The following is a 13,489-nucleotide window of genomic DNA, read 5'->3' as shown; positions in this document are numbered from 1 at the left end:
TCTGCTCCTGCATGCTGGACTTTCTGTCTGCTCAGTGAGTTTTACCAGTGCCAGAAACTCAGGAATGGTAATTTATGCTTACTGGAACAAGCATTGCCTCCAACAAGAAGACCTGCTCCTGTGTAAGACACTTGCCACTTTTGCAAGGTGATCAGTCCTGCCTGTCCTTCCTTCCTGCACTATGGTACCTGATTTGAAGTTGCCCCAGAAATCCTGGTTTAAAAGCTTGCACTGTGCTTGAGGATGGACCACTGAGACCTTCAATATATCACTGTAAGCCCAGCCAAGGAAAAGGGATAAGGCTTGTGCTCCAGGTGTGCAATAACTCTACTCATCAGAGACTGAAATCCAAACAAAGTCAAGGCATGTGCTTACTTACATTACATAGTGAAACACCAATCTTCACTCTCATGTAACAAAGTGCAGCAAGTGTTTAATGGACTTTACCTGAGAGCTGTGAAAACATGGATACAAAGTACCAGAGAAGGCAAAACAGGGCAGTGTCAGTCTCAGGGAACAAGTTCTAAGAAAGCAGGACTAGGATAATACATGGGGTTTTTTAAGTTGCTATTTACCAGATAGGACATATGTCTCTTTGAAATTGACAGCAGCATTAGTAAAAAAATCTACTTAAATCTGATGCAGTCAACAGAAAAGAGTGTTTGTCACTGAAATATCTGCCAGATCAAAATTTCATGTCTGAATAGGAAGGTAGATTTGGGATTTAAAAGGATGTTCCATACCAAAACAGGGAAGTCAAAATGCCCTGTTAAATGCTTGTTAAATAGAATTGTTTTTCCTCCCTGTTCCCACTCTTGCAAAAAATTGATAGGTGAGGTAAACAACACATGACTCTTTCCTCCCTTGGATATCTCTGCTGCTGGCTGAAGACAGCGCAGCACTCCTCAGATGGCAAAAGCAGGAGGAATTCCTTTCGTAACATATGCCTACGTGAGGGTCCTGGAATTTGCATCTTCCCTGAGCCTGCTTTAGCTCACCTCCCTGCCTTCTTGACATTCCCCTCTTGTCCAGTAGATAAGAGCACATTTTCAAAATCAGTTTTGCAATTACCCATCTTCTCAGTTTTCTCTCCTGACCTTTAAAGGGGATGCACTGAATAAATGCCTTTGTACCAGAGCCAGACTTTCTGCAGGGTGGCTGTTTCAAAGGAGTAAATATGATCTTTTCATAAATACCATGTCAGGCCCATGTAACTCACAACTTATTTATTACAGTCCTAATGCACACCGTGGAAGCCAGGGCTAGGGTTGCACAAGAACATCCATCTAAAGCATTTCAGAATCGCAGAGCAAGGTAGACAGCTACATTTTTGTGCAAGCTGCTTGGCCATTGTTGAGTCTAGTTTTGACTTGAGTTTCGTGAAGCTTTTAAAGCTATTCAGAGTTTAGAACAAAATGATAAAAATATTCCAGCCTGTGAATTGTTTGTTAGGTATGTAGTCTTGGTATTCAAAATCCAAACTAGTTTGGATTACCTACCTTTCTGTCCTAGGCAAAAGGACAGAAAACTCTTCTGTGACACTGAGTGTTATCAGTTTATCCCCATTGGCTAAGTATTTCCAGCCTCCTTCAAAGCCTTTTGGGGTTTGCGCACCCCCACAGGGCTCACCTGAGCTGGACAGAAAGCTGCCTTGATGAAAAGCTTTCCCACACTTTGCTGTCGCCAGGATATCCTCAGGAGGGGACAATGGCCCGTCTGTGGTGTGCATTGGCTCCACACTTGTGTTCCCGAACATGGGCAGTGGGAAGCCAAGAGAAATTCCTTGTTTTACTGAGAAGCTCAGCAAGGACCACCTAAGGAGTGCCCTCATCCAGATGGCAGTCAGCAAGTGATATTGGTTGGGAAGCATGGCTGGGTCACAAGTGTCACTGCCTCAGTTAACCCCTTCATTTCCCAAACACAGCATGTATGGGAGGATTTCACCCAGTATGGAAGAGCCATGAGTTCAAAGCATCACACCCTGCAGCTGGCTTTCCTGCCATACATGTGTAGCATGAATAGCTAAATCTTCCTTCACTCCTCTGTCTTCCCCTGGTGCACACGTGCCTGGTGGATTGTGAACCTTGAGGAGGTGATGGGTCCATGTGCTCCAATGCCATTGTAGTCAATGTGGTTGTGTTCAATGCCTTTGCTCAGTTTCTGCCGTGGAACTGTGTGTGTAGCTCTGACAGATCAGCGACAAATATTTTATACTTAGCAAAAGCAGAGAAACCATCTCAGGGGGTTTTTTGGTCCCATTGAGTATGCCTTGGCATTTTTACAGGGCTGGGTGCTTATTGAAAATGTGGCTCTAAGACCTTTGGTGGAAGCAATTTGCCCTTAAGATGAAAAAATGTTCAAGGCTCTTTCTGTCTGCTGTCATCCTGCACAATAGCATTTGATACCATTTGATACATCCTGAGACAAAGGCTGGCATACCAATAGTAAATGCATGAGATAAAAATAGTTAATAATCAAACTGCACTTGCTTTACTCTGTGCTTTTTGGATAGTCATAGACAGATCTTAACCTAAAAAGATCCAATGTAGCATAGAATTCTGCTGAGGTGAACACACGTATACTCTTCATCTCACACAGCCTGGTTTTCTTTATCAAGATACAAGTAGGTATCAGCACTGGATGCTTAGCTTTCACCTCTAAATCTGGCTTTCAGATCTAGTGGCCTGACGTCTTCCATTTTTTGGGGGGGTGGGGCTTGAATTAAAAATCGATTCTTTTTGGTGATGAAAGTGTTTTAAAAGCAGCAACTCCACCAAGAGGTTTTGAGAATCAGGTTGCTTGAGAGCAAGTAAAAAGAAATTGCGAATAACTTTGCTTTTTTACTGTGATTTTTCAGACGGGAAGAATAAGTCAGAACCACAAAAGGGATGTTAGTAGAGCCAAAGTTATTTAGAGTTTAAGTTTCATAGAGCCATTGGCAAGATAAAGTCTTTTGTGGCTCTATATCAAGCTTCTTACAAATAATCCAGAAAATTGTACTATCTGCTGAGCCTGGGGGTAACTTCATTGGTAGTCACCACATCTTATTCGAGTTACACATCCAGTTGGGTGTTTAAATTACAGGAAGACTTTGTGTTTAAGAGTTTCCGCATCACGCCGGGGTTTGGGGGAAAAAGTCAGGTTTGACACATAATAGGGATTGATGTGCTACTTCAAATGCTGGTGTTACTGGAAAGGAAGGAACTTCCACAGGAAGAGCAAAGGAAATTATACAGGAATCAATAAAGAATGCTAAAAATAGTGCTTGACTTATCTTCCACACGAGTCAAAATACCCTACTCAAGGGATACACATGCTACATCTTGGCTGGTATATTCAAACTGCTCTTTGTGGTGCACAGGCTGTCAGGATTTCCTCCTAAGTCAACGGAGAGAGGCAAGAGTCTCTAGAGGACAGTTCATCTCACCTACCTAAGGATTTGCCTGCAAAAAGAGAGTGCTGTAGAACCTGCCGTCTTCCTAATTGCCATCAGATTCACTTGCTTAAAGTCAAGCATATGCTTAATTAATTTCCTGGAGGGTGCTCAGGGAGCTGAGCACCTGGCAGGACTGAACAGCTAGCTTGGAGGAAAACGAAGAAATTTGCAAATGTTCTGGATGAACCTGATGAACAAAACTGGGAAACAAGGAGAGCTTGCCTGCAAGGATGACTAAGTTGCAAGCTTGGAAGTGTAATAGGTCCCGGGAGAGAGAATATGATTAGTCAGGTAATTTGCAGGTAATATGCTTTCATGGTTTTCTACTTAGCATTAATTTTCTTAAGCACCAGGCAGAAGCTTGCTCAGAGGGGAGGAGGGAGGTAGCAGTGAAGGAAGGGGTTGGGGTGGCATTGTCCTGGGGGATGTCATGCCGTGCCATGCCATGCCATGCCATGCCATGCTGGAAGCAGAGCTCTGGACCTGAGTCCTGCCATGCCCAGCCTTGTCTGGCTATGTTTTTACTTAGGCAGAAGCTCTCTGGCAGCATCCATGAGCATCCTCTTTCCATCCACCAGGCCCCTCTGACAGCATCAGCACAGGGCGGTCACGCTCAGAAAAGAGGAACAGCCAAAGCCTTTTGCCTACACATTGGAAAAACTTGATATTTTGGGATTTGAAGCAGAAGCTTCAGCGTGGAAGTTCGCAGTGATTTTAGCAGTGCAAAGCAGAAGCAAAACTGAGCAGTGTGAGTTGGGAGATGATGCTGTGAACCAAGGCACTAACAAACAGTGGAGAATGTGACAGGGAAAATGATGGGTGTATGTATGGCAAATTCTGAACAGGGGGTGGGGAGAAGAGAGGATGTCACTTGGCTTTCTTCACACTTGGGATTAACCTTTCTGCACTGCAGTGGCTGTTATATCTGACTAAGCAGCTGGTCAGATCTGTTAATTAGATCTATTTTAAGCCCATGTTTAGATGAGCACTCTTAAAGAACAACAGATTAGATGAAGGGCAAGTACAGTAGTATCCAAGGTCCTTCTGCAAAATGTGAGAAAAGATGGTGTGAGCACAATTAAGGAGGAGATTTTTGTTTCTTAGATGCTACTAAAGCCCATTACACAAACTCCTCAGGGCTCTCTACTCTCCTTAATGGGGATTTTGTGACTAGATTGAGAGCAATACAAGGCTCTAAATTTGAAGATTATAGCCTGTAACATGTCACAGAAAGTTTTTAACATCGCCCCTCTTAATCAGCACCAGACAAACATGTGCAAGGAATAATGCTCTCTCTACATGCCTCCCACCTCCAACCTCCCCATCTTGCAAACAAAAAACTGCAAGAGCCAACAGATCTGCTCTGGCTTGTTTTATTTCACTTTGAGCTTATTAAAATGCTGTGTTTGCAGTTTGTATTTGTTGGCATGCTGTTATTTCAACGACATTTAAACAAGAACTACATAAGCAACAGGCAGATCAAGAGAGTAGCTCATTTCATTCTGTGTTTTGAAAGAATCCTATGTAGTCTTATAATCACCAATTGCACTATCTGTGTTATTTATTTGCTTTTGATTTACTCACTTCAGAGGATGACTGACTGACTTCAGCTGTTTCCCTTTGTTTCTACTTGTTTCCGCTTTCAGTTTCTTGAGTACCAGCATGACAAATACAGCAACAACCAAATTAATCTACGAGCAGCAAGTGTTTTCAACCCTAAAGGATTGTCTGTGTGGGTGTTTAAATCAAATAGGAAAAAATAAATCTTTATTAGAAGCAGTGTTTGTAAGGTGTGACTGCACTCCCTTCTCCTCTACAAGGCCAGACCTTGGTATCCAAAGTCCCTGGTGTGGAAGTACTGCTTCCATGGCTGGCCATCCCCCAGCTGATAGATGCAGCCCTTCATGGGCTGGTACCATCCAGACCATTGTTGCAGGCCTTTGTTTTGGCTTGGTAAACATTCCTTTTAAAATCATTGCTGCTTCCCAAATAGGTTGTTCGGGAGCATTTAAATCAAGCTGTTATTTTCTCTGTACAACTTGGAGCTACACTGTACAAGTAAATTTATCGTGCCCTGCTCCACTCCCTGGCACTAAGGGCCCCAGTACCATATGTTTAACCTCTGCTACTCCCCAAAGAGTGTGCCTGTCTCAAGCTGCCTCCTGGGAACAGTTTCTGGGCCAGGAGATCTTTGGAAGATGCTCTTTGGCAGGAGTTATGCTAACAATTTGACAATACTTTGCAATTGTTCAACAGTTTGAACAAAATTGTTTAACAACAGAACAAGCAAGTTCTGCCTCCTGGGAATGGTCCCAGGCATTGTTAGTGGCTGTGTGCTTGGACTAGTAAATTAACATTTGCATGTGACTCCTCTTCCTGCTGCTCAGCAAAGCTTGACTCAGTTCCACCCCAAGTTCCAGCCTTGTACTCCTTCATCCCAGAACTAAATGTCCATAGCCAGGCAGCACAAACTTGATGCCATCCACAAACTGCCTGAACTTCGCCCCCTTGTTGTGTCTTTCAAACAATCAGCCTTTCACTTGGGACTCTAATTTGAATGCCCTTAATAAATGTGAGCCTTTTATATTATGCACTGAGCTTATGCAATTCCCAGGCAATACCTACAACTTTTTCTGAAATTCAGGAACCAAATTCAATTGACTGCTGCAGTAGAGTCAGTATCCCAGCTCTGTGGATGCTCTGCTTCCTGGATACACTGGTGCCTTCATATGATGAGGAGTTGGGCTACAACTAAAAATTTTAAAGATAAATTCATCTTCTGTGGAATGCACAAGGCAGCTTTAGCTCTATCTCCTGAAACCAAGACAAGATGAGAAGGCAAAATGTTTCCTTTCCCATAGTCCAACAATGATAACATTTTTTATACCAGGTTCTTTTAAGAAAAAAATATACTATGCCTGTGTGATTGGGCTTTATCACCTGTTTATATGGGAAATAAGTTCATCTGACTATTTCATCTCTGTAATTTCTTCCCTTTCTTGTCAGCTTCATTTTTTCCATAGGCTCTGAGAAATGAACAGTTCTTCCCTCTTTGTCACTGCAAAAAAACAACTATTTGTGTGAGTTTTCCATCAGGAAGCAAAGCTGAATCTATTATTCCTCTACACACTGATTATTTGTTTGGTCTTTTGGGTGTAATGGTGCCTTCTCTGCCCTGTCAAGGGTGATATCAAATGTAAAACCTCTGACAAATGTTAGTGAAAATTTGAATCCTGCTATATACATATACAACCCAGAATAATTCTGGGTCAGGCTTTACTGTCTACCAAGACTTCCCTCATCCTCATTGGGAGCCATGGATGTCTTTGCTGTTCTCCACTTCTCCATCTTCTGAAGGTTAAGGAAGCTGGAGTGAGTCAACTCTGCAACAGACCTACTGTAGGTTAGCATGAAAGTGCCAGAGTGAGTCAATGCTTTACCTGCAGGAGAGCTTTGCCTTCCTCTTAGAAACAGCATGGAGGATGGTTTATATCAGGTTACCCAAATAGGCAGGGAAATGGAAAAATAGTCAGGAATGATTAGGACTTGGTGAAATGAACACAAGGCATTTGGACAGTAAGTGGTGTGTGGCCTGAAGGAAAGAAAGTCTTGTATCAGGACATGACAAGATGATGTGTAAATGCAGATTAAGGAGGGATGGTAAGTTCATTGTAGTATGTTCTCAAAGGCTGGAGGAAAATCTTGTCATGATGTGGGGTCTGGTATCAAAGGCTCACTCTGAAACTTGAGGAGGTACATTCAGTCCAGTCTGATGTCCTGGAACTGAAAAGGCAGAAGAAAACCTTTCCCACAGCTTTCTTTTCTGAGAAGAGGAAGTCTTACTGGTATCACAAAGCCACTAGGTTATCCCCAGCTGGGAAAACAAGGAGGTGAATCAAAATTTCCCAGGCTTCCATATGGAGAAGAACAATGGTGGGAATGCCATGGTAAAAGCGAGGAGCTGCTCCATGCTGTGTCAGACTGTGCCCAGCCACGGCAGTCACTTCAGTGCCACCAGCAACCTCACAACAAGGTGATGGTGGACAGCAGAGGAGGCAAAATGTGGAGTATCTGAAAGGCACAGTTGTCTAAAGCCACCTACTTCCACCAGCAACAGGTTTGAGGTCCTTTATTCAGAGATGGGATGATCTGGATGAAACCTGAAGGCAGCAGACAGCAGGATCCTACAGAGCTTCAGACAAATTCCTACAGGAAGAAATAAACAAACAAGAAGGACTCCTGGTCTGTTTTTGATGTTCGTTCACTCATACAAGTTCATTAGCAGACAAAATTGTCTTGCAGGCAGCACAGGCTCTTCCTCACATGCTTTTCCAGCTTCTCTGACAGGAGATAATGACTTGCCAACTGTCTTAGGCTCATTAGCAGCATAATTTCACGTTTTAACTTTCCTGCTACTATGTTTGAGGGCCAATCCTGGCTTCCCTGTCCCTGTGAAGTAACTCTTCCTGTTGTAGAGAAAACTCTTGGCAGTGTATTAAACAAAAAATATACCTTTGAGATTCTATTATTCTTCCAGGATCACTGTTCAGCCATTCACTTTGAAGCTGATTTAAACTGGGAGACCTGCTTCTGTAATCTAGTGGCTGGCTTAAAAACTCAGAGGTTCCAAGGTACTGCTTATCTTCTCAGGAGTACTCAAATTGCACATGACAAGCTTTGTGACAAAGGGTTCGCCATTCTTTTTTTATGTTTATGTCTGTCACACACTCCTTTACTTAATCTATTTCCAGAACACCTAACTGGTAGCACATTTTTCAAAAAATAATTTTAAATAGCAAAGCTAGATATTTCCCATGAGAATCCCCAGGAAGAAATATGTAGGTTTTATCAGTATTAATTCTTAGCATTCTGGCACTTCCTCCCAAGAATTATTGCTCCCTAAGAAATGGTTTTGAGGCAACTACACAAAGTAACTTAAAACATGTTGCGCATTACTCCAATCTCATCCTTTTTATGAAGAGAGAAGATCAGCAGCCAGCCAAAGCTCTCTTGGTACTTGTCTTGCTTATGACTATTTTATACACTGTGACCTTCCTAAGGAAGCACAACCCACTAAACCTAGCTGGAAGGGACTCAAGCTCCAAGCAGTTACTTGTAGAAAATGAACAGTACAAATTGATGCCTGATGTAGTTCTGCTGATGGGATGTTAATGAACTTCCAGCCCAGAGAACCCTGTCTCGGACATGCTGTATTTATTCCCAGTTGCCTCAAATGATAGATGGTGCATTTTCACAGTGGTTGCACTCTAAGTAAAGCAACCACCTTATGTGCAATGCCACATTTGTAATTTTCCCTGAATCCTGTAGCCTCAGAAAAATGTTAGCACTGAATACAAAAGGAATAAATTAAAAAAAAAAAATTAAGGATTGAGACCAGCATACAGTACTGCTCCTCCTCATGTGTTGTTCTGGTTTTTAGCAGCTGGCAAACAGGGGTTTCTAGACCTAAAGAACATACCTGCAGCTCTGTGTTTATTAGCCCTGACATTGTGTCTTCCATTAGTCTAAGTGCTTTAGAACTAATTTAATCTTTTAGTCTTCACAGCATCCTATGGCATCCCACTGTTAAATGAAGTGCTATAGGGAAAGATGTTTTCTCTTCTTTGCTTTAAAACTCCATCTGAAGGCTCCTGATTTTTGTCTTATGAGCAACTGCCAAAAACTACTTGTTATTCACCTTCCTGTCCCTAGCATGGGAAGGACAACAACCTCTTGAAGTGAGTCCAGGGCCACCAAGATGATTGGAGAGATAGAGCACCTTTCCTATGAGGAAAGGTTGAGACAATTTGTTTTGTTCAGCCTGGAAAAGTGAAGGCTTAGGGGTGACCTAATTGTGTCCTTCCAGTAACCTGAAGAGAGCCCAGAAGAAACATGGAGAAGGACTATTTACAAGAGCATGTAATAACAGCACAAACGCATAGTAGGTTAAGATTAGGTATTAGGAAAAAATTCTTTACTCTGAGGGTGGTGAGGCACTGGAACAGGTCGTACAGACAAGTTGTGGATGTCCCATTCCTGGAAGTGTTCAAGATCAGGTTGGATGGAGCTCTGAGCAACCCGGTCCAGTGAAGGATATCCCTGCCCACGGCAAGAAGTTGGAACTTGATGATCTTTAAGGTTTTTTCCAACCCAAAGCATTCTGTGATTTATACACTTAATGATTTTTTAACCTCTTCCATTTCTCCTCTCAGTCCTCTTTTTTCCCAGACTGCGGAACTTCAGTTCATCTTCGGAATTGGAGAAGCTGTATCACACCATTGGCCAGCTTTGTTGGCCCTTTATGCACCTTTTCCAATTCTGCTATGCCAGAGAGATGGGGCTGGGACCAGACACCAGATAATTGAGAGATATTCACTGTGGATTTATGTGATGACATTGCTGAAGCTTTGCCCTTACCCTTGTAATAAATCCGAGTCCACTTGTGTTTTCCATTAACATTGAATCAATGTCCCAGGAAATTGCTATCTCAGAATCCAGGTACCAGGTCTCTGCACAGTGATTAACCAAAAGGCCTCACATCATCCTTACTACTTCACATGCTTCAAACTCCTTTGCATTAAATAAAAAAGTCGCTGTGCTGCTTTTCAGGTGCAGGCTTGCCAGCAGGAATCCATAGGAGAGGCTGCCTGCCATCCACAGCCAGCACACCTGGAATGGAGTGCCAAGTGTCCAGGCCAGCTGAGGGCCAGAGGAGCAGCCTGCCTCAGGGTCAGGTTGCCTGGCATTTCCTGGCATGAGATCCTGCCTCGGCTTCCTCATGGCACTGCCAAAAGTGAGCAAGCTGAAGTCTTCCCCGGGTGCCTACCTCAGGCTAGTTAAGTCTTGTTGGGAGCTGATTTCAGTTTGGGATTTTTGTGGTTTGAAAGGGGTTGTTTGTGATTATTTTGTATTGTTTCTCCCAGGCAAAACAGCTCTACCATTGCCAAGGAAGAAGCTAGGGAAGGTACCTCTTACCCATATTTAAAAGAAATAAATTGTGTGATCTTTAATTTGGAAATTACTAACACTAGCAAGACCTAAGAAAAAGATTGTATTCATGCAGATGACATTTTTGCTCCGTGTTTTGCTGAGTATACTATGTATGAGACTGATGGCATCACCACTGACATGCACCTAATTTCTTCCAAACATGTGAGGAGTCCTAGTTCAAACAACTTTCAGGGATCTGAGTGGTTAAATTTGCAGAAAACCTTTCCTGGTTAGCCACTCACAGCTCCTGCTGGTGTGTTAAGCCAGGGCACCCTAGTAGGGTAAAAGTCCCAGTCCTGTGAGCAGCAAGGACACTTGGTGGGAAACAGCTCCAGGCTGCAACAGAAGAAAAAGCATCCAGCTAAGGAGAAGGAATGCAGTGAAGCAAAGGAAGCAGGGGAACTTTAAAGAAGCAATAGGGGAAAGGCAGAGCAGGAGAACCAAGATTCACCTTGATGCAAAGGACTGACTTGCTCTGGAGAGGAAGGAGAGTAATGAGGGCAGTTGTTATTTACAGGATCCTGTTTTATCTCTGTTCTCCTGCCTGGATCCAGAGCACTGAGCTCCCAAGCCTTAACTAGCCTAGGTCCCTTCATTCCCTCCTGTCCATGTATGCCACCACATCAAGCACCACAGGTACCAACAGATTGGATCTCTGCTCTGCAGATAGGCATTTTTTCTAACAAATTTCAAGTTTGAAGCATGGAGCAGGGTAAAACCAAATACCATCACTTCCCCCTGAATATCAACTGGGGCCCATCGACATTATGCTGACTCCTTCCAAACATCTAGTCTCCAGGGACTGCCTTCTTCTTGAACTCAGGGGAATAATGTCAGACCCTAGCCAGCTGCATGGCGCCACTGCAAAGGGAACAAAAGCCAAGGCAGTTGTGGGAAAAAGGCCATTGTTCCAAAAAATGTAAGTGATGTCAGTCTGTTCCCTAACAGTGTCATAAAGCGTGCTTTCCAACAACAAGTGCCTCTCTCTTACAGTTGCCTGCAGTGAGGGTAGAAGGCATGGAACAGATTAATCTGCTTTGCAGAGGCTGCATGACTATCATAAAACACCATTTTTCAGTGTAGTCTCCCTTTTGCCCCAGACATGGAGCTGAGCAGCTCCGTGGTGTGGGGCTGCATCCCTTGAAGGGACCTCACCCAGCACGAGGTGTGTGGGCAGCAGCAATGGCTGTGAGTGTACCTGTCCTCAGGGGCAGGAGAGCCGCTCGTGCTCCTCGTTACTGCACTCCCACCTACAAGGCATTGCTATTTGCATTGTGACATCTGCTAGAAATCTTAATCATGGGCTGCGGCCCCAGTGGAGTAGCCCTGTACAGATGTAAGAGTTACGTTTCTAATTATCTTAACACCTTTTTGGCAGGGTGTCACAAACACAAGTTAATTAAGCCTCGTGCTAAGCCTGTGATGCAGATTTTCATCTATTTCTCCTCATTCTGAATTACAAATGAAGAAGATGAGGGACCAGCTTATACTTGCTACTCAAGCCCTCTGCTGGCCTCTCTACTTTAGCCACTAGGTGTACTCCCAGCTGACAGATCATCAAGTTCTGACCTGTTGTTGATAAAATTAACAGACTACACCCAGTGGCCGTACAAAATTCTAACAAAGTTTTCTTACAAAGATGAAAACCATTAAGAATTTCAATGTTTGTTATTGTCTCTACATCATTGCCCAGGAAGTGCCTCTCCCCTTTCAAAAACCTGGGAGCTCACCATGGATGCACTCCTGAACACCCATACCCATATGAATCATTAGACAGGCAAGGAATGACTCTTAATTGTCCATGGGTTGTACCTCTCTGTCATTCCCAGCATGGGGCTCTCATGACACCTGCCTCTACAGCTGAATCCAAGGAGTGAAAGCCGGATATTGCACCCTACAATCCACTCACGCTGAGCTGCCTGCCCTGTGGTAAAACCCAGCCAGCATGAAAACCTGTGCAGTTGGTGGCTGCTGTAAATACCTTTGTCTTGTGGGAAACATCCTGGGAGACCAGGCTACTGACACCCTCTGGGGATGATCCCAGAGCTGTGTGTACAGGAGAACTGCAGGACAGAGGTGGCTCTGCTGCAGAACCATTCTGGTGCACCAGACGTACTCAGGTGAACTTCGGGCAAAAATGGTGGAATAAGCCTTGAGAGACATCCTGCCCTCCCTCTGAACCTTTACAGGAAAGGAGAAAACAACTTCAGCCCCTGTCTTGAAAGACATCTCCCTTCCAGCCCTCTTGCTACTATCCATGAGCTGGATACAAACATTTGCAGGCTCCTCTAGCCTGGAAACAAGAGAGGTTGGGGCAAACTGGGCTTGGTGGGCGTCACTCTTTACCCACAGGAAAAGCATGTGCACCAGCAAGGCTGACTCCCCAGACCAGCAAAAATCCCTTTCCAAAATGCAATTTCTGCAAGTAGTGAAATTGCATTTTATTTTTCAGATCAGATTCTCTAAGGAAAAGCACAAGCAGAGCTGTCAAGGGAATCTCAGTCAGGTGGAGAAATTGTTAAGAGGACTTTGAAGTAACTCAAAGTAGACACTTAGAAATGGAGATATGCATAATTGAGCAACTATAAAACTCTGACCTGGGGTTTCCATAAGCTCTTCCTTGCACTTGCTAAGCAAAACTTGCTGATGTTCATAGTGATGATAAAAATCCCAGGCACCAGTCTTCAGTTAGAGGAATCTCATAAATTAAATCCTCTCTTTCATTTAATAATCTTTTTATTGCAGGATCGTTCTAATAAACTAGCCTAAACCTAGAGTGCTGCAATCAGGCACCCTTTATTCAAAACTCTTCAAGCTGTCTAGGGAAAAAACAAAGAAGTCTATTTTAGCCCAGTTTTAATCCATCAGTTTTTAGATTAATGCTATTATTATTATTATTATTTATTCATTTATTGTTGATTTGGAAGAATTGGCAAAACTGATTACAGGGAAAGCTAATTTATGAGTGAGTGCTCTAGTGCTCTACTACTCTGCAGTGCCCTTAGCAATCAAAATATTATTCAAGAAAATACATCTTGGCAAATGTGTGAATTATTATGAAGC

Source organism: Melospiza georgiana, chromosome 1 (genome assembly GCF_028018845.1).
Source record: "Melospiza georgiana isolate bMelGeo1 chromosome 1, bMelGeo1.pri, whole genome shotgun sequence".
Classification (NCBI taxonomy): domain Eukaryota; kingdom Metazoa; phylum Chordata; class Aves; order Passeriformes; family Passerellidae; genus Melospiza; species Melospiza georgiana.
Note: the sequence above shows the minus strand (reverse complement) of the source record.